A 19396-nucleotide genomic window follows, 5' to 3' on the forward strand; every position below is an offset into this window, starting at 1 on the left:
AAAATATTTTTCTGTTCATTTATCCTAAAATTTTTACTTTTCCTAATACAAAATTATTAATATTAAAAAAATAATATTAACAACTAACGAACACTGTTATTTTTATAACAAAAAATAATATAAAAAAAATCGCGTAACCTCACTAACCCACTAAAAAATGCCAAAGCACATTGCTTCAGAGACTAAAGACAACATAACATTAGTTCCAGATCTTTAGTGAAATGTACTCGAATTTTTGCTTAAATAATTGTTTTTTTTTTACTTTTTATTAAATTGTTAACATAACATGACTATTGAAATAAGCGTTTTATATATAAAAAAAGCCTGAATGCTGTCATGGAGATAAAAAGTTCTAGCATACCATTTAAGTTTAGCTCTTAGCTCACTACTAGTAGAGTTCATGCTAAGTCACTACAGATGACTAAATAATAACATAGATAGACATTTGGAGCACCATCAACAGTAAGAGAAAAACAGCCTTTACACTACGATCGACACATTTAGTCCAGCCAAGCTGTAAATCGTCAAGAATTCACTCGAGTTTTAAACTTTGCAGCGCCACAGCACTTGAATATGCGTATTATATTATGATAAAAAATTGGTTGCAGATAAATTATTTTTGTTCTGCAATTTATATTAAGAAAAATATATATATACATATATACAAAAAGTTTTCCAAAAAATTATCTAATAATTGCAAAGCATTCATCATAAATTTGCGAATTGTCACGCGACTTGAATAATTCACGACTCACAAATCGTTAATCTTAATATATGTGGATCTTTGTAAGGAATTTCGCTTTAAGGTTCTAAAGTTTTATCTTTGGAAACGTTAGTTTGTCTGAACGAGCAGCGTAGATCTCCCCTAACAACGTAGCATGTAACCGGCAGATAACCACGTGAACGGTAATATAAAACCAACATTATGTGCATGGTCAAAATTAAAGATAAATTTCAAAGAGGCTGTTGGACAGAGCACGCAAATATATATCATACTATACACTGTGTACTGGGTTTAAAAAAATTAAGCTAATCAAACATAGTGGCCTGGTTTTAATGTCGGGCGCGTGGCTTTTGTGTATCGTTGTTTATTCATATTTTAATAATCGCTGACTGACAACAGTCAACATCGTTAATCAAGACAGATTATGGTGAAGTCCTGTACAAACGTTGTGAAAATCCTGTGCAAATTAGAACCATAGTTTTTTTAGACTATTGATGAATATGCTTAATTAAAAAAATATTTATCTCATGATAATTTACTATCAAGAAATATCTAAATAAATTTTAATAACTTCTACGAATAAAAATTTCAACGTAATCAATTTATATATTAATATGAAATTTTATTTCTTAGTCTCCTTAAATATTCATATTTCAAGTAAAGAATTGAAACTTTTTTATTATTTTGTTCAAAGTGTGATTTTTATAACAGACATATTTGAAGCATCTCAGCGACTTGATGCTTCAATTGAGTTTTTAAAATATTTCTTAGAAACGCAATAATAGCTTCCGTCCATTTATTCTTTTCATAAATTTAAATTTTACGTAACATAAAAGGTTTTTATTAATATTTATCGAGATTCGTGAGAAGAATATTTTTGAGTGTTCCAAGAAATCTTGTTTGTAAAATCCAGGAAGAAAATGTAAAGTAAGTTTGCGTTTAAGGTCGATACTAGAAGAAAGGAAAATTAATATTACCGCCTTGTCGTTTAAATTTAAGTGAATCATATATTGCGTTAGCATAGCAAATGCAGCAAGTATTAATTGTTAAAATGATGCAAAATTTTAATTAAAAATATATTAAACAAGAATATTGTATTTGGACAAACATAAAGATTATTACCACAGAGAGTTTCAGTTGATACTCTTATTTTTGTTTTCTTTCCGAGTATTTACAAAAGTACTATTCAAGTTAAACTCTTATTTTTTATCAAGCTACATAAAAACGAGGGAGAATCTTTAAAGAAGAATTTTAATTTTATCATTTCGCGAAAAGCTGAATAAATTTCGTATTGCGGGCAAAAAAAAATAAACTTAATATTTTATGAAACGAGTTAATAATAAATTTCAATAAGCTTCATTATGCGAGGAATGTGCGTTATAATATATAATATTTCCCCCAAGGAAGAAATTCTATTGAAAAACATAGCTTAAGAAAAAGTTTGATTTTATGCAGTAAGAGTAATAAAATTATATTAAAAGACTTCTTAAACGTTGCATTGAGAGAGCTTTTATATTTGAAAGCTTTATAATGGGATATATGTATATATATATTTATAGAAGTCTCAGTGAAATTAAGTGAAAACTGCAGCTTTTATATAAAAAATAAAACAAGATGCACCACGAATGAATTGTACAATGTCGCTAGAGAAAATGCAGCGGAAAAGATCGATACCAATGAGAGGTATTAACAGGGTGTATATACGCCAAGAAATTGAAACTATGGTAACGAAAGCTTAAAGCATTTTTATGTCGAGCTATATAAACGTAGACGCGGAATGAAATATAAAACAAGCGTTTCGCATAAAACAGACGTTTGTATCCGTCCGACTTTTTATCAGATATACATATGTATTAATGTACGTTTCTTGATTTATTTATCATTATTATCGTATGATACGTATGTAAGCTATAAATGTATTTTTTCGTATTTGCGATGAACAAAATATCATGAAGTGGATTTGACACTTGAGCATCCGATACTCATTTGACATTTGTATGATGAAATAAAAATGTATTTTTATTCCAAAGTAATATTACAGCTCTAAATATTTTTTTAAATGTGAATTTAACACAAATATAACTGCTACACTTTTAAGGGGCGGAGTGTCAATAAAAACCCTTTGCTCATTATATATTTAATAAATCGTCCCTTTAAATTTAACAGCGAACTATGAGACAGTTAACTACGTTTATGATGATCATGAATTAAACATTCGCCGAACATCTTCAAGTTAGGCTTTCAAATGTTTTAAAGTGCGTAATAAATAATTCAAAGCTCGAACAAACCACTTCACGAAGTAAACATTTTTTATTTTTTTCTATTGTGATCGGTCCAAACCATGAATATTTATCGATTAATTTAAACTTATTTGCCTCTCTGTCATCATCGTTAAATTACTAACTCATGTGATACTTAAAAAGGATTTTATATGAACATAATTTATATTTAGATATTTTATTATCATTAAAAAGGAATATCTAATTTTTTTAAAGTATCTGAAATGACGCTACTGGTTTGTTTTCTACTTAAAATCTATCAAGATCTTGTATAATATTAAAAAATATTTTGAGATATTGTGAATTATGATTAGCTGTTAAATCTGTCCACGATTTTTATTTACATCAAAATTGAAATAGTGATATATAATTTTTATTTATTTGCATTCAAATTTAATTCATACTACTTCCTTTTATTAGATCAGTTTTTATATATGATGTATGAGCTCTCAGATATTGGAATCATATAAATCGATGTGTCGTAATTTAATTCCATCGTTCATGTCTAGAAAGCTTGACTTGTCTAAAGGGTTCGTATATCTATCTTGATAAATGGAAATTGATAAACGTAGTTTAACTCGGGAAGTTTTAAATGGGTCGATGTTACTTTTATTGAAAATGATTGACTGTTTTATGCACTTTGACTCTTAAAATGAAATTTTATAAGGGATATTTCCTTTAAAAAAAATAGGGTTGATTATTAGGTTTCTATATGAACACAATAATTATTATAATACATATAATAATATTGTTATAAGAGTTTTTGAAAAAGTGTTTCTTAAAAATAAATTGACTGGTATGTATGTATATAATAAAAACGTATAAAAAGCAAATTGTTTTGATGAATGCATTTATTATTGCATATAATTAAAAAGCTCTTAAAAGTTTTTTTCTGTATAATTTATAAAGTTGGTAAATAGGAAAACTATATTTTTTAAGGTATTTATATTAATAGATAAAAATATTGTAATGCCTGAATTATTAATAATAAATGTGTTGGATGCTGATGATGCATTAAGGTAGTGCTTGAGTGATAATATAAATATTATAGTAATATGTTATTTTTAATTTTTCCTTTGCAAAGTGCTTAGTTGCTTGAAGAAAGGAGAAATATGGAAATATATTATACATATAATAAAGAAACTTATTTTTGTCTAAATAGACAGATTACATCGAAAAAAAGTGGAATAAGAAATATGTTAAAATATATTTGTTAAGATAGTTCAATTTTGTTACTTAATTTTTTTAACGCTTAATTATTTTATTTTTAAGCAAAAATATTATAAAAGTTGCTCAGTAAGAGAAGTAAAACATTTCTTAATAAATACGGTATATATGTGTAAGTAACATTAAAGAGAAATTCAAGAGTAAAGCTTCAATGGATGTTTATGAGAAATATATATGATATAATGTCAACTATAATGAAACTAAAAATATTTATTAATAAAATTTAATAAATGGTATTGAATACATATATAATGAATATATATTAGAACAAATTTACGTATGTATTTTATACATATAAAATAGATGTGTTGTGTGTATAGGCTTAGGAATCGTATTTCCTAAATCAATATTATTAAATGGTTCTCACTAAAATCTAGAGAACTGTCTCTGCTATATACCTACCAAGATAGAAGTAAATGCATAATATATAGCGAAGTAAAAAGCAATAAAAATACGCAGAAGAGAGCTTCTGGCGTAGACCGAAAAGATATTAATTTGTCTTGAAGTGCTACTCGATTTTCCACCTTCAGAGACTTTGTTTTGTTTTCGCCCATTATGTCTAGATTAGCTTGAAATATAGAAAAGAGGCTTTAGACCTGGCCCATTAACGGAGTTTTTCTTCGTAGAGGGTTTATTTTATACTTTACGATTCAAGCAAATAAAACAATTAACAAACATAAACAAACCTTGTGTAAACAACAAACAATTGTATGAATTCACCGTGTGTAGTCCATTTGATAAGTCAACAAAAATCACTTGTTTTAATATGCAATAATTAATTTTAGCTCATTGGAAAAAGGTTGTAAAATATGTAGACACTAATATGGGATGTTTATGAAATAATAGTTAGAGCATAATAAATAGAGAATAACTACACTTTAAAATTAAGTAGGCAATTTTAACTTTTTTAAACTAAATATATATATATATATATATATATAATAATACCATATTTAAATATAGCATTTTAGTAACATGGATAATAAGATCATTGAATGAAAAAATTGTAGGTTTTTAAAAAATAGCATATAAATATGTTTATTTTAATGCCTATTATTAAAATGATTCTGTATCTTTTATAACACATTTTCTAATTGTGGAAATAAATAAAACGAGAATTTAATATGTTTTTTAATATAAAGGCGGAACAATTTATTGGCTTCAATAAATCAAGACAATGGCAGAAATTTTTAATAACATATCAATTCTTATATATGTGAAATGAATTCTTAGAAAACAAATTTCAGCTCGGTCGACATTCTCGTTGCTTATTGACTCATCGCATTTTACAGACGGATTTCTTTGAATACAATTTTTAGTGGTGAAAATAAAAATATAAGCTGAAATTTCAGACACGATTTAAGGCCTTGGATTTTAACATCTTTCAAAACGTAAACAAAGATAAAATTCCACATTTTTAATTTGAATATACTGTATATGTTTTATATAAAAAGTATCATAATAAGAACGCAATATTTTTTTGGGACTGCTCGTATTTTTTAAATCTTAAAATAAATATGTTTCAATTTATTATATTGTAGAATAAAATATTCTGAATACGATTTTAATTATAAGGCAGTACACAACGAAACAATGGCTTATAATCGCTCACATTAAACCAATTATTGGTCATCGATTGTGTTGTAGCGTCAGTAAGGCGTAACAAAATATTTTTAGTATCAGTCATATAAATTTAAACTGCAAACCTACTTTTAAATGAAATTAAAAATATTACGTTTTAATATTATTTTTTCTATTGAAAACCTTTTGATATTTTTTTGTTTTAATAATATTTAGTTAAGTTGAAAACCTATTTTAAACTGTAATACAATATTTAGTTTTATTATTGTCTAGCCTAGTTTTAAACCTAATCTTAAATGAAATACAATATTTAGTTATATCATTAAATATCTAAGTTTGAAATCGAGCTTTAAATAATATAAAATGTTTTTATTTTTTGGAAATATTTAGCTAACCTATTTTCAACTATATTAAAAATTTAAAATAGTTCTTTTTAGATTAAACCATTTTGACTATCATTAAATACAAATATTCGTCTATGTAGTGCGCAAATTTACGCAGTAAAGCGGTAACAGTAAAAAATGCACTAAGACGCGCACCATTTTAATGTCTAATTTCAACCATTAAATTTAAAAATAGAAAGAAAACCAAAAAAGTTAAGAGTCCGGTATTCGCACACTTGCTAGCTTCGGTACCTCATGACAGTGAAGTACCGAATAAATACATTACGATAATATTGTAGTTATAATCTACAATAAATATATAATTTGCTTATAAAAAATTTATAATATTTATACATACCTTATGTATATTTTTCAGCTATGAAATCCTTTCAGCTATGAACGCAGGTTTTCAATCCTAAAATAAAAAAAATTACATGATATATTTCTATATAATAAAATAACTTAATATCACTAACATAAAAAAAGGTTTAATATAGTACATAAAACATAATGAACAATACTAATTACTACACCATTCTTAGACGAAGAGATTAAAAATCCTTTTATGTGTCCGAAGATTTTATATCATAATACTTATAATTAATAAATCTGGTGCATGTCAGGGATTTTTAATTTATCACCTTACAAAGTATCGTAAACAATTTAATTATCTTTAATATTTCAATCAAGGTTCATCTTTATTGTACGGAATTAAGAGTTTGCAGAATGAATTATTAAATGCTTGAGATATTTTAATATTAATTTCGCAGGAAATAACTTTACCAATACTTGATGAAAGCAATGTAAAACAGCAAATTACGACTAAACATATAATATAAGTATAAAATTATTAATAATAATTTATATTCGTATATTGATTAAATTCAATGAAATGTTATGATTCATGGGGTTTCACATACAGTTTTGCCAAAATTGCATTCATTGTTTCGCTAGGTGAACAATGCAACTAGGATAGCCGAATTCACCTGCGTTTAACATTGGCAATTACCTTTCACAATGGTTTTGTATTATTTCGCATAATTTCCGACGTTAACATAAATTATTTAATTCATTAGCACTGATAATGCGTGTAAACTAACACGAACTTATTTTAAACTCTGTGGTAAAAGTTAACTGTAGATTCGACTGCGATTTATAGCCGGGCGAACATAGGAAACAATAAATTTAACTTTTGAGGGATTAATTATTAGTGGTTGTTGAAAATCCGGTTTAGTATTTCTTTTTATATATTTTATTTAATACCTGTGTTATTTAAAATAAGTTATTTATTAAATTAACTCTAAAAATATTTTTATCTAGATAATACAATACATATTTTCCTATAGTATTATAATCCCTTTTGAAAAAAATATAATTTAATATATCTTTTTACCGAAAGCTTAACTTTTTACATCGTCTTTATTTTTTCGGTCCACTAAACATTGTTCTAATTCATTACAAAGTAAAAAGTGGATCTTAAGAATTCGTCGTAAAGATTTTGCAAATGTTTTGTTCCTTAGCAAAAAAAAAAAATTAAATTGCCTGTTGAGGTAAACAACCTTTTTGAAACAATGTGATTCTTTTAAAAATTAATAAAATGTCAGTTAATAAATTGTATTTATAAAAGAATGGTTTGTCTATCTGAAAGGTATTTTATTTATAATGCGATTTTTACATGTTTATTATTATAAACCAATAGATTTGATACAATTTTATTGTTTTTAATTTTGTATTTTTTATTACATATTTATTTAACGTTTTAGTGCGTTGTGCTTTATGATAACATCAACTTTATTGGTGTAATTAATTTTTCGCATTTTATTTCGTCATAAAGGATTTGATTTAAATTTTACGGCTTAAGAGAGTACACAAACCTTTATAAACGAAATTTTCACGAACGTCTTCAATTATTACGTACCAAAGAGTTTATTTTTACACAATTTAAATTATTTTTATTAATAAGTTGCTAATTTAAATCATAAAAGAAAGCTATATTTGTAATAACAAAGCTGCAACATAATTAACTTTTTATTTGAGAAATGTTTAATTTATTTCTTCTAACACAAGTATATACTTTGCCATTAAAAGACAGTTCAGTTTTTAAAATTTCATTTCTCACTTCATTTTACTGGTAAAATAAAACTATAATAACAAATAAAACATGTTGTGTAATGCCTGAACTACACTCTCTAGAAGTTGTCCGAACCGAAGTTACAACTGAAGTCGGCCGAGACCTACGACTGTAGGCCGTCCGGACGTCGGCCGTGAATGACGTTCGGACGGTGGCATATTTGCGTACGATCGAAAAATGTGCCAAATAATCGCAATTTTAAATTGACATTTTATTAAAATTACGCTACCGATAATTATAAAATTTTGTGTGGGCACTCACCAATACAGTATCAGGGAAAACTTTTCGGTCGTAAATATTTACGCAAAATCTTTGTCGGCTTTTGCAAAATGCCATAAGGCATAAAAATGATACTTCAGAATACGAACACCACATCTGTGACTATCCTAGAATTTATCGCCATCGATTCTAAATAAGAATTCGTTATGGTATGACATTTATATAAACCGATCTAGGAAAATACATAAGAATATTCGAAAGGATTTTTTTAACAAAATCAAGTACCACTAATTATTTAATTTTATATGAAAAAAAATATAATAACGATATCTGTTAGAAGAATATACTATCAGAAATATAATTAATCACTTTTGGTGCCCTAAAATATTCAAAGATGTCAGTAAGAGTCTGTTGAAGTCCCCGATAAGCATATGGTATTATAACTTGACCCCGTGACATGCGTGTTAACCATAGGACGCCTACGCGCATACTGAAATTGAACCGAGTTACTCGTTCTATCTCAGTTTGCGAAACACCATATCATTATCTCTCTCACTCTCGTCACTTAACACGTGAGAGAGCGAAAGGGAAAGTATGTCACCGCTCGCGCTCGAAAGAGCAACTCCGACTTCGGTCTTTTTGCCGACAATGTTCGGAAACGCTCGAAGCTGGCTAAGTCGACTGAATTACTCCCACTTTATCTCCCGTTCTCGGTAACCTCGGACAACTTCTCAGAGATTTTAGAGCAGCCAGAACCGAACTTGGCCGAAGTAACTACGAAATAACCCACTATATTCTCCGTCCTTGGCTAACCTTAGCCAACTTCCAGAGAGTGTAGTGCAGGCATTATATAAAGTTGAAAAAGTGTGTTGGATGTTACACTTTTATTAAATATAACATTTTAATATTTTATTTATTTTTTATGTAGAGCCTTTTTAAATGTACTGAATGAAGTCGTTATGCGGATTCCTGTAATTAATTATTCAAAATTTCTCGGAAACTGTGCCACTAACGAGACAGTTGTGTTGAAAATTATTCACATAGGTATATACAAGATACGTTCTATATAAAAAGTTATAATATCGCATAGTAAGCTTTATTTTATTTTTAATCGTTACAATAGCAATTTTATTAACGATGTTTGGTGCGCATCTGCACCTGTAACTATTTTCAACAATCTCATCGTTTAATGAAAACCGTATACGCTCAATAGCTGACCAGTCTTTGAATATCGACAAAGAGATAGCGCCAAAGCGAACAACTTTGTCTTTGTGACATGTGACTGAAATTCCCTATAAAATTTTATTTCTCTGTTCGTCCCGAGCTTGAAGCTCGGCACTTTAAACTTCGAAATGATCGCGGGTGGTGATTAGAACGGGCAATAAAAAAATTGTAATGTCGAGAGGAAACATAGACGTGCCATGTTGAGCTTTACTCTCGACTAATTCAAACATGAAAGGGTTATAAAAGGTGTATAATATAAAAGTATGTGAAAAATAAACGAGATTTATGTATATGTTAGAGCGGCGAACGTTAAGTTGACGAATTATGCTGTTGCCTGAGTATATATATATATATATAATAAGAGTTGTACTTTTATATTTATTGTGTAGGAAAAATAATGAAGATATATTATATTTTAAAAGATGGCTTAACACAATAGATAATACTGCTTGTTTTTAAAAGCATTAAATTTATCTCCGTAGCGTCTATATATATACAATAAATTGCTTTAAGAACAAGAGCTTTAATTTTCTTTTACAAAATCATAACAATTAAATTATAATTTAAAAAGTCTATTAGCAAAAATATTTGATCCAAAACGTTTTAACAACGTCTCGTATCGCATAACATACGTTCTACCTTATGGATGTCAATTATTTCCCCCAAAATTATATCTTTTTGCGAAAAGCGCTTTTTTCAGAAACAAATTGTTAAATTCGCAAAGGGAAAAGTAATATAGACGCCGATTATAATATTCAAAGAAGAAACCGCGCTTTTACTCGTATCACACGTGATTCTATATTAAATATATTTTTATATGCGACATATATGTACATTTTTTGTATTAGCTATAAAATGTTCAGAATTCAATTAAAGTTAACAGAATCGTTCATGCGTACAAACAGCCAATTTGTGAAGTTGAAAAATAAAATTCATACGACAAACTCATCAAGTTCGATTTCGATAATTAACGCTGAACGATCGTTGTAATATTTTGCAAGCATGTCGTTTTATGTTTGTATCAAACAGGCCATTAAGTTTCCAGGTCATGGGATATGACTAGTCATGCGGTCATATTCAGTACAAGCGACGGCACAATATTTAACATAATGAACTATATAATATTATGGTTGTGGTCTACGCGTCTAAGCTGTAATCTTCTCTAAAACCTTAAGCTAAAGAAAATGCGTTTTCTGTGAAAACTACCATGCTCTAAATAATAAAAATTTATTTATAATTTACTACTAATTGCAAAATATTTTTTAACCCACACACGATTTGTGTAATTATCAAACCAGTCGTCTCAGAAAGTCAGATTGAACTCTAAATTATGGACTTCGTAGCAGGACCAAGGAAGCGGTTGCTACATCGGTATTTTAAGGCTTTGTCTGGCTGCTTTTTTTTAAGAGTTCAGGTTAACTCTCATGTGTCCTTAATCAAAAGTAATTGCTACAGTTCTAGCCGAAAGTTAATTATAAAAATGAAAGATGTGCGCTATGTACGCATTTTTATATGCTAATCGGGATGATAGAGGTTGTTTAGGCCTTCCCGAATTGAGGATGGAACTTATATGAACATTTTTTTTGTGTAATTGTATAAGTTGAACAAGTGAAGATTTGGCAACACTATACTTCCACTGATTAGTCATTTGTCAGTATATTATTTTATGTGAATATACTCAGAGGATGATGTATATGGTCCATTTGTAAATTTATTACCACATTATTTCAGCATAACAAATGTGTATTGTCAGCATGTCGTAACTTATAGTATTTTGATTTATTGCGCTTTTAACGCGTATTTCCTCATAGTAAATGTCACGCTGTCCAACTGAATTTAAATATTTTATAGGGTTAGAATTTTTTTCAATATGGTAGTTGCGAATTATTTATCATGTTTAAATAAAATCACTTTTAAGGCAAGAATAAATTTTTAATTATCTACAGCTGTAAGGAAAAGAAAAAATAGCCCACAAGCTAAAATAAGTTGGACAGCGCTGCTCTAAACTATTTTTAGTGAATACTATAAGATTTGGGCTATTTATTATAAAATAAGGCCTTTATATTTTAAAATAAAGTTTTTTAAATAAAATACAATACATAATGATTAAGCTAGATAAATAAAAAAAACTGTATTTTATAAGAAAACATAATAAAATAATACCTCCACGATTAAAATCTTTGCATATAAGACCATCCACTAATATGAAAATGTGTCTTTATTAAATACAAAGTTGATATTAATGCACATTTTGGTCAATATACAGTCTCAAACAGATGTTGAGCTAAACATATACTTATGACAAACAAAAAAAATCTGTTATTTATTACCACTAAGCTATTATGGCTTACCACCCCAAAAAAGAAGAGCTTGTCAAAGAGGTTGAATTATTTTTTTGGCCTAAATTATTGAAAAAATACTAACACGTAATTTTATGAAGCCGCTGAAAATCAAACACATAAAAAACTAATTTCTTTAACCTTATTTTTGTGGTTAAATAAAAACACTGAAGTGTGAATAAGCGAAATTTCAATAATAGAAGTGACTTATTAATTTTCAACCTTGAACTTGTTAAAAACTCATTCGACAGCTGTAGCTATATTTATTGATTTTTGGTAAAAGCCAATAACTTTTTTTTTTAATAAATATATTTACCCATTAGTAGGGAAAATGGTATTTTTATTTATGTTCACTAGTTCGTTATAGCTGATCACCCCTAAGGACAACCATCGTTTAGTATCAAATATAACTGTAAATGGTGTGGATTTGTCCTTTGGTCTAAAATACCGAAAAAACCGTATTTATTTACTGAAGTTTTTGAAGATAATATTTGAATAGCCACATCCTTTCATTCTTAAAATAAGACTTAAATTTTTTAGTAGTTAATGGATGGCTTCTATAGAAGTCATCAAGAAAATCGTCACTACTCATTAGGCACCTGAAGGTGTCATAAACCGTCGAGCCTAATAATATGAATATTTAGTATAATTTAAGGCTGTAAATCACTTAAATTTATTGAATCATAATATTTAAAAAAAGTATGGCAAAAATATTAACAAATTTCGAAATGGTGCGCAAAAATATAAGCCGCGGTGAAGGTTAGTGGTCAAACAAATGTTTTTATAGTTGATACAGTCTTAAGTGATCTGAAAAATATACAGTAATCAAGCAATAACAGTGATTATTGCCACGCCAGACGTAAACAAATTTGATTATTTATGGATATTGGGTCATTATGGCTCACTACCCCTAAGAAAAATCATCGTTAATAGTTAAATAATTGCACATAAAATTAGGCGTGTCAAATAAGCTGGATTTGTATTTTGATATAGATAGTCGAATAAACTCGTAATTGTTATTTAGAAGCAGCTAAAGATTATTCATATTGACCAAATAACTGTATTCTTGAGCGGCTATTCAATCACACTTCATAACAAAAGCAAGTAGAATTTTAAACATAAAAATCTATTATACATCCTTTAACTTTAGGGTTTAAAAGTATATTACTTCACCACATCAGACCAGAATTCGGTACACTCCTACTACTCATTCATTCTATGATTTATTTATTGCACAATAAATATATTACCGACAAAATCACAAATCATATTATGAATAACTCGACACCCAAAACCCAAAAATTCTAACCACAAAATATTTTCTTATAAAGCATGAATATTGCAATATCTCGGAATTCGAAATATTCTTGCCTTGAGATTAATATTTCATAAATACATAATATTCTTGCCTTGAGATTAATATTTCATAAATACATAAATTTCAACAAATTACATTATATGTATACTAGACTAATTATTAAATTATTGATAAGTGTGGATATTGTACAATAATACACGATCCACTGTTTTAGAATAAGTTTGTGTCTGCACATTTTTTATCACTGGTGTGTGTCTTAATGTGAACTAAAAATTAGTTGTACATTTAAAAGTTTAGTTTTACTGTAAAATACAAGATAGTCACTTTAATGTTTAATATATATTTAGAACCTAGATTATTAAAAATTACAATGAATGCACAAGCGATTGCTCATTTCTTAAATTTTACTAGACGGTATTTTTTAATGCCTTAATCTTATTAAAAAAATTAGTTACACGAAAAAGCAATACTCTTTTAATAATCTAACGTAAAACCCTTAATTGTAATTAGTCTCCGCTGAAGGCGAATAACTACTTTTTACGTTAATGTTCACTGGGGAGCAAATTAAATTCTAAATGTACATATACAGCCTACTTAGAAACTTTGCTTGTCATGCGTAATAATGTACTTACAAATTGATATTGCAACTAGTTCATCCTCACCTCCCATATATTTATAGTAGTTAAAGTTGATGACGTGCCATAACATGGAAGATAACAAAGGAGTAAATTATTAAGGTCTTCTGAAACCATAGCGATTTAAAGACACATTGTTTATAATGTGATAATTTACATGAAATAAAAATGAGCTATTTTATGCCTTGATCCTTTTTATATGATAAAATTTGGTATGGACTAATAAAATAATACTAAAATGAATAATTATTATGTTAATATAAAATTCTAAGTGAAATGTCACAATAATCACTGGACTAGATATTTTAATATAAGTTAGTAATGAGTGTGTGTTCCTATTATTATATATATATATATATATATATATATATATATATATATATATATATATATATATATATATATATATATATATATATATATATATATATATATATATATATATATATATATATATATATATATATATATATATATATATATATATATATATATATATATATATATATATATATATATATATATATATATATATATATATATATATATATATATATATATATATATATATATATATATATATATATATATATATATATATATATATATATATATATATATATATATATATATATATATATTTTTTTTTTTTTTTTTTTTTTTTGTGAGGGGGGAAATCTTCAAAAGACAGCGCGTTGCTAGTGTGAGATTTCTACTCACTAAAACCCCCCTCCGCTCCTGCTGCCTCCCGGCACGTCCGTTAGGTAGTACTTCGAGAGGCAGCTGGGCCCGGCGCACTTCTTGCGCTCTTCGTTTCTTTCGGGATCCGAGGGGCACGCCTCAGCGTTGGGTCACCCCTCGATCTCCTCGTCTTATCTTGTCGTCTTCTGCTCCGTGAGACGCTTTCGTTGTGCTATTGGCCGTTTGTCGGTTGGGCGCCTTGCGGTAGTCGTCGTCGGCTCCTGTCCTCCTCTTCTTTGGCCTGCATCACGCTCGAGGCAAAAGCCACCCACGCTGACCACTTGTTCTTGTTTTGGAGCATGGACGGGACCATCTGCTCGGGTGATACTTCTGCTTCTTCCCCGAGGGCTTCCTTGAGCCGGGACCTTTCTTGGGTCCACGCCACGCACTTGAACAGTGTGTGGTCAGCATCGTCGACTGGCTCCTCGCAGTGGTGGCACCCCTCTGTTGGCTCCTTTCCGATCTTTTTTAAGAAGGACCCGAAGCAGCCGTGTCCAGTGAGCACTTGGGTCAAGTAGTAGCTCAGCTCGCCGTGGCCCCTCTGGCACCATGCCTTGAGGTTCGGGATGAGCTTCTGGGTCCACCGGCCCTTGAGCGTCGTGTCCCACCGTTCTTGCCATCGGTCGAGCGTGCGCTTTCTGGCGTCGTTCCTTGGCAGGCCTTTGTGCATCTCCTGCCTCTCTAGCGCGAGCAGGTCGATTGGCGGTGTGCCGGTCACGGTCAGCGTCGCAGCCTCAGAGACCGTACGGTAGGCAGATGCGACCCTCAACGCACTTCGTCTCTGGACTCTGGCCAGTTTCAGCCTCGTTCGTTCCACCCTCATGGAGTCGGCCCAGACTGGGGCCCCATATAGGAGGATGGAATGGACCACTTCGTTGTAAAGCCGTCTTCGTTTCGACTTTGGTCCGCCGATGTTTGGCATCAGTCTGGCCAGTTCTCCAGCGACGCGGGCGGCCTTCGCCGCTGCCTGCTCTGCATGGACTGTGAAGCGGAGCTTGTCGTCAAGGTGCACTCCAAGGTATTTCATTGACCTGGCGTATGGCACCTTGAAGCCGTCGAAGACAAGTTTGGGAGGTTCTGTCTTTCTTCGTCTGGTGAAGAACACTGCCTCTGTCTTGTGAACTGCGAGCTCCAGCCCGGACTGAGTGCAGTGCCTCTTGTCCAGCTAACTGTAGGGCAGTTGTTGACTTTCCGGTGATTAGGATGGCGACGTCGTCGGCAAAGGCTACCATGCTGGCTTCCTCGGGCATGGGCACTCTTAGCAGTCCGTCGTACATGACGTTCCAAAGAGCGGGTCCGAGGACCGACCCCTGGGGAACGCCTGCCGTGACCGCTCGTTGAGTGCTCACGCCCATGCTGTCGTACTCCAGCACCCTGTCCGAGAAGTAGTTCTCAATCATGCGGATCAGGTATGCCGGAGTGCCGATTTTAACCAGTGCGTCAAGGGTTGAGCGCCATCGCGCCGAGTTGAATGCATTTTTTATATCTATCGCGATCAGCACGACGTTCTTGCTTTGCTTGACGCTCCCTTGCCAGGCTTCGCGAATAGTCGTAACTACGCGGCCTATGGCGTCTATCGTGGAGCGTCCGCGGCGGAAGCCGTACTGATGCGGTGAGAGTCCCCTATCTGTGTCCTCCAGGGTGCGTTGAAGGCGCTCGAGGATCATCCTCTCTTGTAGTTTGCCCAGTCCGTCCAGCATGCATAATGGTCGGTACGCAGAGGGGCCGGGCGTCGCCTTGTTGCCCTTCGGGATGAGGACGAGCCTTTGGCGCTTCCATGAAGCATCAAAGACTCCCTCAGAGAGACAGGCGTTGAAGGCGGAAAGAAGCAGCGCGGGGTCTTTTTCTGCGATTCGCTTGATCACGGCGTTTGGGACGCCGTCGGGTCCCGGAGCCCTTGCAGAGTTGATGCGCTTCGCTGCTCCTTGCAGTTCCTCCTTTGAGAACGGTAGGAACTCCTCTTCTGCAGCTGCCTGGCCGCTGTGCAGTGCTTTGTCAGTCGTGGGGTGCTGCGGGAACAGTCCTTCGACCACCGCCTCCATGTTGCCGGCATTGTTGAGGAAGTGGTCTTTGTTTTTGTCCACCAGCTTATTTCTGACGATCCTGTATGGCCTCCCCCAGGGATCTTCGTCGATTGCCTTGCACATTTCAGACCAGCACCGCGCCTTGCTCTCCTTTATCGCACGGCGCAGGGCGCTTCTCGCCTCCTTGTAGCTGCGGTGTTTTTCTTCGCTGCCGTGGTGTCTTTGCGCGCCTCTCCGGGCGGCTAGGCACGTGCGTCGAAGGTCGGCAATGTCATCGGTCCACCAGTATGCTGATCTGCGGCGGGTGTTGCCCCCAAGTCTGGGCATCGAGGCATCGCAGGCGTCGCGCAGGAGCTCGTTCAGCGAGCGTACTACGCTTTCCGCTCCGGCTTCAGCGTGCGCGGCGGTCTTGATAGCCTCGCTCTTCGCTGCAATCGCTTCGTCCAGTGCTGCGACGTTCAGCTTTCTCACACTCCATCCGCGTTTGACCTCTGGCGGTGGTCTCTGGTTGCGGATGGTGAGCTCAAAACTGATATATCTGTGGTCGCTGTGCGAGTATTTTTCTAGCACTTGCCAGCCTCGGATCATGCCCGCTGTCAGTTCGTCAGCAAAGGTCACATCGATGACCGACCCTGAGCCGCCCCGGGCGAAGGTGAAGCCTCTTCCTACGTTGGCCGCGTGTAGGTGGAGGTTCGAGGCCATCTCGCAGAGCAGGTTGCCTCTTCGGTCGGTCACCGTGGAGCCCCATTCAGCGGCTTTGGCGTTGAAGTCGCCGGCGATGATGACCGGCGCAGCCGATGATCGGACGCTCTCCTCGAGGTCAGCAAGGCCGCGGGCGAAGTCTTTGATTGGTGCGTTGGGCGAGAAATAGCAGCTGTAGACTCTGGTCCCGTCCAGCTCGATCCAAGTCCATCCTTCGGTGCTGGCCGTCTCGGCGCTGGTTACGCGCAGTCGGGTCGAGGGCACGTGTATGGCTGCCCTTGAGGTCGCATCCGAGTACCAGCTGCGTGGGAGGTTGCGGTACTGCTCAGACACGATGACTACGTCCGCTAGCTCCTCGGCGATCGTCTGCTGTAGTAGGTCCTGGGCGGCCCTGCAGCCATGTAGGTTTATTTGGAGGAACCGTGTCATTGTTTGGCCTTGCCTCCTCGCGCCAGTGCGTCTCTGAAGGACCTGCAGTGGCTGCTCCCGCTGGGGTGTGCCGCGTCTGTAGGGTTTTCGCTATATATATATATATATATATATATATATATATATATATATATATATATATATATATATATATATATATATATATATATATATATATATATATATATATATATATATATATATATATATATATATATATATATATATATATATATATATATATATATATATATATATATATATATATGTGTTCCTATTATTATATATATATATATATATATATATATATATATATATATATATATATATATATATATATATATATATATATATATATATATATATATATATATATATATATATATATATATATATATATATATATATATATATATATATATATATATATATATATATATATATATATATATATATATATATATATATATATATATATATATATATATATATATATATATATATATATATATATATATATATATATATATATATATATATATATATATATATATATATATATATATATATATATATATATATATATATATATATATATATATATATATATATATATATATATATATATATATATATATATATATATATATATATATATATATATATATATATATATATATATATATATATATAAATTTTAAAGCTTTATTAATTATCTGTTTAGTAATTTAATTTTTTTTATGGAATTATATTTTTAATATCCCAAAAAATTGTCATGTGTCTATGCAAGAACTATTCACATTTCACTAAATATTTAAAAAATACAGTGAAAATAAAAATAAAAAGTACACCCGTCGAAAATTACATATTCACGTTCTCTAATATAAAACGTACTTTTCAAATGGACATTATGTCCTCGCTGGGATATTATCGCACGTGTGAAATATTCGCGAATTACGTGACGTTTTGAAAAGGGTGCATATGTGTGTGCGTGTCACTAAGCTTTTGGTGCTTTTGAATGTAGAAATAAAAATAAAAGACCCCGCAAGGAATACACGTGAAAGGGTGATATCGGTCCGTTAAGTCCAAAAAACATTTTCTGTGAATTTGAGCGTTCAACTATGCGAAAAAACCCGCGAATACGAAGCATTGTCACGATAGGGTATTGTCATTATGTCTATATCTATTATTTTTTGAAAATATGTCTACACACGTTTTTATTATATGTATCTTTTCAGAAATACATTTCAACTTAAATAGGGGATATTTGTCAACTTCATAAAACATTATGATATACAATTTGTTTGATATATTATCATACTGTATTTTTACATATATAATGCATATATTTTTTGATCACCTCTATATTTCGTCTAAATTCATAATTTAATACAAAATTAATCAATATTCTTGGATACATTTCTCGGGATTACAAGTGGG

At 31.9% G+C, this 19396-nt stretch overlaps 1 protein-coding gene across 2 annotated transcripts in view; it reads right to left on the minus strand.

Moving 5' to 3' along the window:
• Positions 1-19396, minus strand: part of LOC148226610 (GTP-binding protein Di-Ras2) — a 155768-nt gene that overhangs the window by 41879 nt on the left and 94493 nt on the right. For both annotated transcript variants that reach the window (XM_088204483.1, XM_088204482.1), the window contains one exon: positions 6553-6609. The gene's annotated coding sequence lies outside the window, so the exon portion shown is untranslated. The remainder of the gene's footprint in view (positions 1-6552; positions 6610-19396) is intronic.

The sequence above is a fragment of the Plectrocnemia conspersa genome, unplaced genomic scaffold, assembly GCF_051122295.1.
Source record: "Plectrocnemia conspersa isolate PC_06_02 unplaced genomic scaffold, ASM5112229v1 ptg000014l, whole genome shotgun sequence".
Lineage (NCBI taxonomy): Eukaryota > Metazoa > Arthropoda > Insecta > Trichoptera > Polycentropodidae > Plectrocnemia > Plectrocnemia conspersa.